Genomic DNA, 12698 nt, shown 5'->3' on the forward strand with positions numbered 1-12698 from the left:
TCTGCTGTGGAGGTGGCATATATTCTAAAGAGAGTCGCGGAGGACAAAGCTGCCCGCCGCGCAGAAATGGAGAAGGCCGCAAAGGCCGGGAAGGGCAAGGGGAAAGCTGGGGATGGGAGCTGTTCCCAGGGCATCAACACGAAGTGATATCGTGGACTTAGCTTTCATTTTGAGCTTCTTTTCCGCCTGCCGGGTCACGTGCGTTCGACGCGTCCGCGGCGCCCGGAGGAGTAGAGGGCAATCTGTTGGCTTCTTCGCTCCCGACAAGGGCCGGCAAGCATTTCTTGTGACTGGCGGTCATAGGGGCACTGTGGTGAGCTTCCCTAGTCCTATTCTCTTTTGCTTCCCTCCCCTTGAGTCAGTACGACGGCTGCCATCGCACGGATCGTGCCAATGCAGGCAGCCTCGCCGAAGTGTGCTTGCTGAGGAATCAATCGACGGACTCATACCAGCATTTTGCTCAGGATTACCCACGGCGTGGGAAATACTGGACCGAGCGTCACGTGGTAATCGTCGACGTCGATGATGCCGAGGCTAAAGCAGTTCGACTGCTGACGAGGTGGAGGGATAGGAGGGAGGGAGCTCGTTCCGGCATGCCCTGTGCCCCTTTCCTTCGGACGATGCTCGGATGGTGATAACGCCATACGAGCCGCCGGAGTTAATATATCGCCATCGGTGGTGGCCTTGGTCATAACCGTCGCCACGGCGAATCCTGGAGAGCGGTAACGCGGTGCTAGAGTGGATCTTCCCCCTGTTTCGCTTCCGCGTCGCCGCGGGCGCCATGGTCGATGGCGCCGTTGAAGATGGAGACGGTGCTGAAGATGATGTGATGCGCATGCTTTCAGGTTCGCACAAGCAAGCCCCCTACCTGGCGCGGCAAAGATGTCGCGGGATATCCGCGGCCACATATGGGACCGGGCGGCCCCTTGCAGGTTCGACGGGGGACGTCGCGTTGCACAAAGAGCAGACCAGCGTGCGGCAGCACGACAGAGAGCACACACGCAATTTACCTAGGTTCGGGCCACCGCGAGGCGTAAGACCCTACTCCTGCTTTGGTGGATTGATGGTGGAAATGAACATGGTGGTGCATGGTACACTTGCTCGGCAAGGCCTGCCTCAGGGCTACGGTGACCACAAGCGTATGGTGGCTTGGGTTTTGTCAAGTTTCCAAACCTCTAACTCCCTCCTACGATTGCCATGGGCCTCCTTTTATAGATCAAGGGGTCACCATAGTGGCAAATCAGTCATTACCCAGTGATATGATAGCAAACAGTGCTACATACCTAACTCTGCGGGCTGGCAGGGTGCATTAAATGCACCGCTCAGTGTCACATCACTAGCTGCCCGGCTAGGCCTGTCGGGCTTATCTCGCCAGCTCCACACCTGTTCTCTTGACACGTCGCTGGACGAGTGTCACCTCTGGGTTTCTTCTGTAGGAGACGGCTGCCATGTGGCAAATGCTGCCACTTAATCACCTTGTGGCTTGACACCGCACTAATTGACGACGTGGGTCGTACTTGCGTGGTTGGCAGGGTGGTTCAGGCCCCTCAAGTGCCGGCAGGTGCTGCCGGGGAGTCTTGGTTGCTTGTTTCTAGTGGTGGCCTGGCCTGTTGCCGGGCTCGCCTGCCCGGCGAGGGAGGCTCTTTCCTCGTATATATCTTGTTCTCTGACCCGTCCTTGGTCTTCCTCGCCTGTATACAGGCTCTTCAAATCTCTTGGGCCTTCAATCCTTGTCTTGCCCTCGTCTTGTCCGTGCACGAGTCAGGGGAAAATGCCCGCCCCTGTATATTTTCCCCGACAGATGAACATGCAAAACAATACGTACTAGCATTATTCCCAGGGTGATCACCTCATTTGCAGCAGTTTCACATGTACTCCCTCTGGTCCTTTTTAGTCTGCATACAAGTTTTGTTTGCAGTCAAAGTATCTCTACTTTGACCAATCTTATAGAAAAAAGTATGAACATTCACAATGTAAAATCAACTGACTTGAAAGAAATCTAATATGCGAAGTAAAAAGGAACAAAGGGAGTACAAAGAGTTTGAGCAACTTTCTAGCGTTCCTATACATTGCAATCAAACACACAGGCATGGCAATTCATATGGAACATTCAAAACAATTGATGATTATGCATCTCAGCGATTCACATGTCAGAGCCAATATTTACTTCACAACTAAAGAATAAAGAGAAGTCGATCAATGCCGCTGATAGCAAAGGGCATCCCATTAGAAAATATCAAACGCATGTCTTCTTGCTAACATCAATGAGCAAAATTTGACAAGGTTGTCCCATTCCAAAATGTCAAATGCATGTTGTTTTGCATACATCAATGAGCAAACTTTGACAAGGTTTTCCCATTCCAAAATATCAAATGCCTACGATTGTGGAATGGGCAGGGTTTGCCATCCGTTCGGACATTGACATGGCACCTCGTTCTAAATAAACCAGCTGTTCTTTTTGTGCAGTTCCACCAAAATCAACCAAATTCGCGCGTAGCTTGTATGATTTCGCCTTTATATGTTGCAACGCCTTGAACATATCGGCACCTCCTTTCTTGTGGTGGAAATGAATGATTCGATGTATTCATGAACATTTTGTGCAGTTCCCATTGAAATCAAGCTAAGCACCCCTATTTGCACAAATACAAAAAAAGTGATTAGTATAAAGCAAGTTGTACTATGAATTGACAGTTTAAACAGGCACCTACATGGTCCATGTAGAACACACTTTTAAAAAAATGGAACTCACCGGAAAGAATCGTAGAACAACATTGTACTTGCGCATCACAGCAAAAAAGATGGAGATATGTGAGTCCTTCTGAGCTAAAGTTAGTTTGGTCTTGTGGGGAGTAATGTAATCATCCTTCAACTGCTCCTTCTGATGAGAAGATAGACAGGGCTTCTTCATCCACGCATAATCGGAACTAGTCACTTCATGTACTCCATGTTCTTCTTCAGAGGAGGATACCACTAAATGATAGCATCCCTGTTTACTCTAAAAAAGGAAAGGAAATCTTTAAAACAACACATATGAAGCACTTCTCAAGGACAATACCACTTTCTCATGACAGTATCTAAACAGTAGCACAACACCAATAGAGATGACAAAGCTCAATCATATGGATGAAATCCGTGGGCGAGTACCAACCTTTGTCAGGATGCTTATTGTGTAGAGCATACGGATCAAGCACTTCTCCGGAACCATCTGTTGTTATCTAGTATGGTTGCCATGCTTACTATATACTCCTCGATTATTTTAATGTTTCCAACATCTTCTTGTGCAGTTCCACTAAAATATATGGTATCTTCAAAGAAGATCCCTGTTTGCACAAGTAGAGATAATTACATATTACATTAAGAGTCGCATCAAATCAGTGGAAAAACAATTGCTCGTTCCAGCCATAGCAATAAATTAAGATGCAAAACTATATCATTACTTGTGTCATCACAGTTCCAATGCTTCATTACAGCACTGGGAGTTGATTTTTGTTTTTCTTCCGCTTGTTCTTCCCTTTCATCACTTGGTTCAATAACAGACAAGCTTCGCCTTCAATGTAAGATTTGACATGCCAATTAGGGAGCACAAGTATAACACTAAACAACGACATTAATTTTCTGATGAAAGTGGCAAAATACAGGCCAACAGTTGTGAAATATCCTTATCTTACCTCAATGGGATATTACGGTGCACATACAGATTGGAAGTCTTGTCTCCATTTGTGCAGTTCACTAAAATTAGGCAACATTATCGTACAAGAAGCACAACAAATGAAAGCACACTGCACAATCATGTGAAAGAAGGCTAGTACTAACCTCTCATGGTGTGCAATTCAAACAACTCACAAGAAGAAGATCTGAACCAAATTTGCCAACACGGATAGGAAGTAAGATCTCCTCTTGTGCAGTTCCACTAAGATCAAGCAATCCAGCAACGTTGTCGGTGTGACATTTTGGTTGAACTGCACAAAACACTCTTAAAACAAAAGTGTTTTGTGCAGTGCAACGAAAGGTCACAATAGCAATGAGGTGAAGTAGATAACCCTGTTTACACAGAGGTGCAAAGGAAACAACTAGTGGTCAATAATGGTGGATGACACAGAAGCCAACAAAAAGAAGCATCTAACTTATCTAAATGGGAAATAAAGAAAGACAGTAGCATTTCTCAAATGGTGGCATTGATTCATATTAACAGAGAGATTATATTAACAATAAAATTCGTTAAACATGTAATTCTCTTTTAACTTTGGCATTGCATCAATTTTCCAGCGGCATTATTAGAGGGTGTTTGTTTACAGGGTCTTTTTGGTGTAGGGACTAAAAAAGTCCATTTCAGTCCCATCTAAACCAAACAGGAGGGACTTTTAGGGACTAAAAGTGGGCATTTGGGACTAAAGAAAGAAGACCCCAAGGGAGAGTCTTTTTGGGATTTTTTCCAATAGTTGCCCCTGCCCTACATCACACCTTATCTCTATTAGTTCATTACTAGGGGTAACAAGGTCTTTTAGCATGTCATTTAGTAACCTCTAGTCCATGTTTAGTCCCTGGAGCCAAGCAGGTAGGGACTAGGGACTTTTTAGTTGGGACTAAAAAAATTCCTAGGACTTCTTAACCAAATAGGGCCTTAGATTAACAACAGCTAAAGAGTTGCACGGGACAGTGGACGCACCAGCACCAGTGCATCTACCGATTTATGAAGGGGTGATGCACAGTTTGTTGCCACAAAGAACATACAAGCAAGGAGCATATTTGTGTTGGTCCCAGTTTTGTTATCTTCAGACACCTTTACCTGTGTGAGCGCAGCAAATCTAGTCCTGCTCAAACTCTATAGCCTTGTCCCCCAAAACAAAAAGATCAGTTCGTTACAGATGTGCATACTGCGTTTGTCATTGTTTTCCCTTTTCGACCAACATAGGTGCTGGATAGCCAGTCTGTACTAGTACTTTCCCCTTCCTTTCCTCTTTGAACCACGTCCTAGATTCATGCTATACAGTTTCCCCACTACTTTCCCCCATTCCTTTCCTCTTTGAACCACATCCTAGATTCATGCTATACAACTTTCCCCACAACTTTCCCCTCTTCCTTTCCCCTTTGAACCACGTCCTAGATTCATGCTATACAACTTTCCCCACAACTTTCCCCCATTCCTTTTCTCTTTGAACCACGTCCTAGATTCATGCTATACAACTTTCCCCACTACTTTCCTGTTTGATCCAACACCTAGATTAGAGTGCAAAAGCAAAAAAAGCCCACATGCAGCTAGAGCAATGCATGTGGAATAATTAAATTATACCTTAAGGTTCTTGGGGTGTGGTTCGGTGGGCGATCAAAGGCCGTTCTTCCCACACTATGTACAGCAGCGAGGAAGAAGGGGTCGGAGGCCCTCCCGCGCTGCCGCTGGGTGAAAGAGAACAGCTGCGCCGGTAATGGGTTCCCTCCCTCGCCGACGGGGACATCGTTAAGCCTCCTTCCCTTCCCGGCGGACGGATCCTACCGGCTCTTTGACCAGCAGTGAGGGGAGAGAGAGAGAGGCCAACGAAGTCTTGTTTAGATCTGGAGAGGGTGAGAGAGTGTGAAGAGAGCAACTACAAGCATTGAGGCTCCAACGTATATATATTTGTGTGTGGGGGAGGGGGGAGGCAGAGGCCTAACTAGAGAGGTAGAACGACTTGTATATGTGTTGAGAAGGAGAGACCCAACTATGTCTTGAGGGAGATCGATTGACATACATACATAACTGAAGGACGGGAAATAGGTTGGGACAGAGAGAGAGAGAGAGGAGAGAGACAGGGAGGGAGAGGGGTAGAGTGTTGGATGGTTGATGGACATGCTTCTCGAAGATGGTGGGAGAGGCTTACTAGACAAACTGAGGTAGAACTGCAATATTATCAATAAGAGTGGGGATGTGTTTCTGTGTGTGCCTGTGCGTGATAGATGTGTCTGGACGCATGCATGGATGATGAAGGGGAACCATGTGTTTGGTAAGCAAACCTAACTAGATCGGTAGATCAATTGTTGTTTGTCGGAGGAAGGGAGAGACATAACTAATGAGGTAGATCGATCGACACGTGGGGGAAAATGAGTTATAAGGACCTAGCTAGCTATATGTATAGTAGGAGATCGGTCGGTGTACATCCATTTGTTAGAGGCAAATAAGGCCCAACGAGACAGATAGACAGAGAGAATGGAGCTAGGAGGTGGTGCGAGAGGCCGAGCTACTAGCTAGAAAGGGGAGGAGTGTGCGATTCTGAGATCGATGAAAAGAGGGGCAAGAGTTTCAAGTGTGTGGGACCGTATGAGAGACACGAGGCATGGACACAGAAAGGAGGAGATGGAAGGTGCGTGTGTATGTTGTAGGCAAACATCACTGGAGAGGTTTATCGATCGGTGTGTGTCGGAAAGGAGTTGTGGAGACTGTGGGAGAACAACCTAAAGAAAAAAAAATTAATGTGCGCGATGGATATAATGCTGAGGGAGGGGGAGGGCGAGGAGGGCGTGTGCATGCATGAGAGAAAGTTAGTGCTAGCTACAAAGGTTAGAGGATTGTGTGGGTGTAAGAGACTAACAAAGATCATAACTTGATATGAAAGTGGATTCATATAATTGAATAGGAGATCATAGTGTTATAAACATATGCATGCATGAATATAGCGGTGATACGCGTGCTGTGGTTTTGCACATGTTATACCATAATGTGATAATGTATGGTGTTTGCAACTCACAGCTAAATGTTGAACAATCTAAACCATACTATACATTGAACAATCTCACATTTTATTTGGAATTGTGATAATGTGTGGCGTTTGCAGCTTACAACTAAATATCGAACAATCTAAACAATACTTTATATCGAACAATCTCACATTTTATTTGAATTTTTGGTAATGTGTGGCGTTTGCAACTCACATCTAAATACTTGTAGGCGTAGGGGGCGGGGCACCATACATTATGTGATAAACACATTATACATATGAGACATGGTTTAGATTATGAATATCTAGCTAGAGCTTGAAATGTAATGTGGTTTGAAATCAACATAAAGTGGATTCAAAAAACTGAGTTTGAGTTCATTTAGTACACATAGTTCATATCTAACTCGACAGTAATCATGTGGTGTGCTGTGAAGATAATACACAAACGATGGTTTAACTTGACAATAATGATGATTGTAGATCTTATTAAAATAGAGAAACGAATTCAAATGGTTTGACTTCACAACAATCATTATTGTAGATCTTATTCAAATAGAGAAACCAATTCAAATTTAGTTCATATTGAAGCGGTAGTATATACGTTTGGAATGCACTAAAACGTTCATTTGAGTAGCAGGTTGCATGCATTATACACGTAGCAAAATATTTTAATTGAACATAACATGAATTCAAAGTTTCAATGGCATTTGTAGTGCGAATTGATTTGGTACAGTACACAGGACTAGACTCTCTTGTGGGGTGCGAATTGATTTCTTTTTGTTTTTTCGTCGACGGAAGTGCGAATTGATTTGCTACAGTACACGTTAGGCTTGTCCAGAAATTTCAACCCGCGCCTTGTTACCCCGAAATATTTAAGATATATCTTTGTCTCATTGTTCTCCGAAAACTCCCTCCATCTCAACCCGCACCTTGCTATCCCAAAATTACAACGCGCGCGAAAACTCCCACCTCCTGCGAAATCCCGACACGCGAAATGCCCGTGATACCCCTGAACCGAAAGAACCGCCTAGCTCAAATTGATGGGGGTACTTTCGTAACTTACCCCACATTTCAGACAAGTGCGTCCCTAAGCCATGGTTCCCCACTCCCATCCCATCCGCCCACCCATTCGTACACCGAGGCCGTGAAAACCCGCGCAGCCCCACACCCTCCTCCGTCCGCACCTAGCCTGAGCCTCTTCCCCGACGACGTCGTCCACAGCAACACCTCGACGCCCCTCATACACCATACCGGATGAGGATCCATTGTCGATCTCGTCGTCCCGCCGGTTCAGCCACCCCGTCCTCCGCCTCCAAGGAGCTGCCCCGATGTTCCCCTCGTCTTTTGTGCCACCTCCATTCCCACACCGCCGTCTTCACCTGCACCACCGGAAGAGCAGCATCATCACCATTTCCTCGGATGAAGCTGAGGCCTAATCGGTGCCCCCAAAGAGGTTGTACACTAATCGCCGCATTTTCTTCTTGATTCGATCTCACGGTGCTGCCGGCGGTCGGTCCCGAGCCGACATGGCGCGGCTCCATCCACGGCGGCGTCGCCGGCCCACTTCCTCCACGACGTCGCTCCCTCGGCGGCGACGTCCGCATCAGTAGGAGCTGCTGCTGCTTTAGCTCTCGCTCACGCTATTGCTCTGCTCTTGCTCTCGGTCCCCTGCCTGGTCTGCTCTTGCTCGCGCTGCTGCTCTCACTCTTGCTCTTGCTTGCGATGCTGCTCCAATTTAGCTACACTTCAGTCGACTGAATCGACTTTTGGGTCAGTCAATTTTCAGGGGGTGGGGGGGGGGGGCTCGCCGGAGTTAAGGAAGAACCAGCCACAGCGGGGAGGGGGATCGCCGGGAGGTACCCACTATCTATCTTTGGGTTCAGGGTGGGTGCGGTGGTTGCCGGTGGTGGTGGGGCGGTGGCGTGGGGATCGCCAGAGAAAAAGATCGGCACGGGGGGGGCATAGAGGGATGGCCAGGGCGGCGGCGGGCCGGCGGTGGAGAGTGGTTTCGGGGCGGGCGGGGCGGCGCACCGCCGACCGCGGGCGGCGGGGGGCGGCGGTTTGGCCGGTGGTGGCTAGCGGCTCAGGGGGTGGAGGTTGAAGGTGAACTGCTACACGACCCTCTCGCACGCGATGCTGCTACTACTTTTCTGCTACTAGTGCGTTTAGTTTCGACAGTAAAATTCAGTTTCGACAGCAAAATTCAGTTTTGACAGTTAAGTTCAGTTTCGACAGTTAAATTCAGTTTTGACAGTTAAGTTCAGAGATGAGCGCCTGATGTATTTTACATCTAGCACTTTTTGGTTATGTATTTTACGTCATCTATTGGAGATGCTACTAGAATTCCACTCAGGTTAACATTGTCTCTCTTGTCCTGCTTCAGCCTCGACATCGTACAACTCACCGGAGCTGCTCCAATGACGAAACCCTCCATCACAGCAGAGCAGTACCCCGGGCTCCATCTCAAGATGCCTAAGATCTTCTTCCCCTCCTTCGACAGCCAAGTCAGCCAGATCATCCTCACCGACCAACCCAATCACGCTGAGATCGACATGGCTTCGCCAAAGAGGTTGTACACTTGTTGCATCTCTTTTTTACTCTACATGTTATATATATTGTCCACTGAGCACACGTAGTAACGTGAAATACAATTAGTTTCTCCTACTATATGACAAGCAGTGAGGTACCAGGCAACTTAGCTATCCGTGATGGACTCTCTTGAACGCCATCATTATTTATCTCTGCGCGTTTGAGCTGTGCATTTGTCGATGAGCCTGGGAGTTGAGCTAGTAGGGCAGTGGCCTGGGTCCAAAGTAGTAGAAGTAGCACAAAAACATTTTTTGGGTGTAGGATTTTCCTTGCTCAAGCTTGCCTACTAGAATCGCCAGTGCTTGAAAGGAAAAGTGAAGGAAAAACATAGTAATTGGAATGTTTCATATGGTACTACTATTCATGCATTTGGTTCAAAGGAATGGAGCAAATGAATATTCATGCATTTCGTTCAAAGGAATGGAGCAAATGAAAACTATAGGATTTGTTCCTTTAGTTTCTCCTTGAAACAAAAATCGTAGGAACTTTAATATCCACTTGTGCTGCTTTTCAAATTCCTATTCATGAAGCACAAGACTAAGAGATAGTAGCATAATAGCATTATAACCGTACATTTTCTTGTGGTTTGACTTAATCTCACCATGCTTCTTTGCATCCTGTGATCTTCCAATTCTTGTGAACCAAACACCCAGATTGGCAGAAATCCTGTGTTTTTAAATTCTCTGTTTTGCACGTGCATTGCTATCTTATTACCGTGTATTTCCTATCCCTGCGTTGTTAGAATCCTCCAATTCAAACGAGCCCTTACAGAATTACTTCTCTTATAGATAGTTGTCAAAGAAAACCTTGTGTGGTTTGTCCCACTCCTGCTGCGCCGTCGTCCACCCCAGCTCAGCTGCTCCACGACAGAAGGGTCCAGCACAGCAGGGATCTGGCCTCCAGACTGTCTTTCGCCGCCTCAGATCTTCTTCCCCGCCACCGGCAGCCATGACAACTGCATTACCATCATCAACCGAGCAGATGAGCTCAAGGACTACACGGGTCCGCAAGAGAGGTCGCACTCTTTCTTGTCTGCTTACGTTATGCATCCCTTAATATTACATGCTACTTTATCGTCCTATTCACCGATTAGACTCTGAGTCAGCTCCAAACTAATGGTCAAACTTGAATTATTAAATGGTTGCGGGGTACATATCAGGGCCGCAATCAATAGTATCTATCTACTATCTGGTTAATCTCTGGTGTCTACTATGAGTTTCATGTTGGGTGGGAAACAAACAGTAAAGAAGTCATTATCTGTATTTTTTAATAGAAGCCATTATCTGCCTGCTATCATTGGTTTGGGTCAGGTTGCTACAATCACTCTAGATTTCTGCATGCACTCCTTACATAATCTCACTATGTTTTATTCCTATGCATGTCAGTTATTGTACACAATGGAACTGAACATGTAGAGCAAAAGAGACGAGCCTTGCGTGGCAATAAAATTTCATGCAGATGTTGCTCCATGGTAGGCGCAAAGGTAGCCCCCCTCCACCCATTTCGGATTGTAATCGAGAGGACGATATCTGTTCTGAGGGGGATTCAGAAGGAGAATACCACTCCTATTTACCCCCTGAGGTCTTCGCTCTAACTTGGCATGCTGATGTTGGTTATGTCATGCATATGGTGCCTTGCATTGCTTACTTTATACATCAAATATGTCATCTGCATAGTTTAGACATGCTTTATGTGAATGCCATCTATTTAGTTTATTCATCGTTTATGTGAATTATGCAACGCCATCTTGTTTAGCCAGGCATCATATATGTGAATTTTGCAATGCCATCCTGCTTATCCAGTCATCTTCTATGTGAATTATATCAGGCCATCCTTTTTTTCGTTACGTATTACATTTGTCAACAATGTTAGTACATTCAACTACTCTTCGTGTGCATCAGCCATTTGACACGGTGATGGAAAATTCTGGAGTGAAAACAAGGTCTTCAGAGCAGACTATGCTATCTGACAAAGCGCATATCACGCTGGTTACGGATAGCTCCTCAGAGGAGGATTCAGAGACAGATGACCAGTCCTATTTCCCCCCCCCCCCCAAGGTGTATGCTCTAACTTGGCAGGGTTATGTTGCTCATATCATGCGTATGGTGTCTTGCATTGCTATGTCATTTGATTAGTTTAGACATGCTTTCTGTCAATGCCACCTGTTTAGTGTCTAATTACCATATATGTGAATTATGCATTACCATCTTGTTGCAAGACATAATATATGTGAATTATGCAATGCTATCTTGTTGCAAAGGTATTATATATGTGAATTATGCAATTCCATTCTGTTTAGCCTATCATCATGTATGTGAATTATATCATGCTATCATTTTTTTGTATTACATGTTCCATTCGTCGACAACGTTTGTATATTCAACTACTCTTCCTGTGCATCAGCCATTTGCAGCGGTGATGGAAGTATCTGGAGTGAAAACAAGGTATTCAGAGCAGACAATGCTACCTGCTGAAGCAGACATCTTGCTGGTTACAGAGAGCTCCTCAGAGGAGGATTCAGAGACTGATGACCGGTCCTATTTCCCCCCTGAGGTCTATGCTCAAACTTGGCAGGGTTATATTACCCATGTCATGCATGTTGTCTTGCATTGCTTAGTTTTTACATCATATATGGATTTCCATCTGCTTACTTGCTTACTATATAAATCATATATTTGAATTATATCATGCCATCATGTTTACATACACAGCATCTATCTGAATTATGGCATGTCAACCCATTTAATAAAGACATCATATAGTTATATCATGCCATCCTGTTTAGTGTTTACAGTCATCATATTTTGAATTATGTCATTCTATCCGTGAATTATATCATGCTATCATGTTTCCATAGGTGGCATGTATGTGAATTATGGCATGCCAACCTATTTAATAAACACATTATATAGTTATATCATGTCATCCTGTTTACATAGTCATCATATTCTGAACTATGTCTTTCCATCTTTTTTAGTGAGCCATCATAATGTGAAATTGTGTCATGCTATCATGTTTGATTAGACAACATAACTGTGAATTATTTCATGCCCTCGTTTATTCCCCACTATCCATTGCACCTGTCTATCATACAATGTGTGTACATTCAATTACTTTTCTTGTTTATCAGCCATTTGAATTGGAGAGGGTGATGACAGTATCTAAGGGAGTAAGAACACGGTCTTCAGAAAAGATAGTGCTACCAGTTGATGCAGATAGAACCATGGTTGTACTTGCCCAAGAACCATCTCCACCACAAATAACCCAGACTATCGCAGATTGTACCGCTATCCAGTTGGACAGAGAACCAGCTACACCCCTTCTAACCCCAACCCCAGCAGATAGTAACCCAGTTCCAGTTGACACATCACCGTCTCCACCACGGAGCACCCAAACACGAGCAGTTAGTAAGGGAACTGC

This window comes from Triticum aestivum, chromosome 1D (assembly GCF_018294505.1).
Source record: "Triticum aestivum cultivar Chinese Spring chromosome 1D, IWGSC CS RefSeq v2.1, whole genome shotgun sequence".
Classification (NCBI taxonomy): Eukaryota; Viridiplantae; Streptophyta; class Magnoliopsida; order Poales; family Poaceae; genus Triticum; species Triticum aestivum.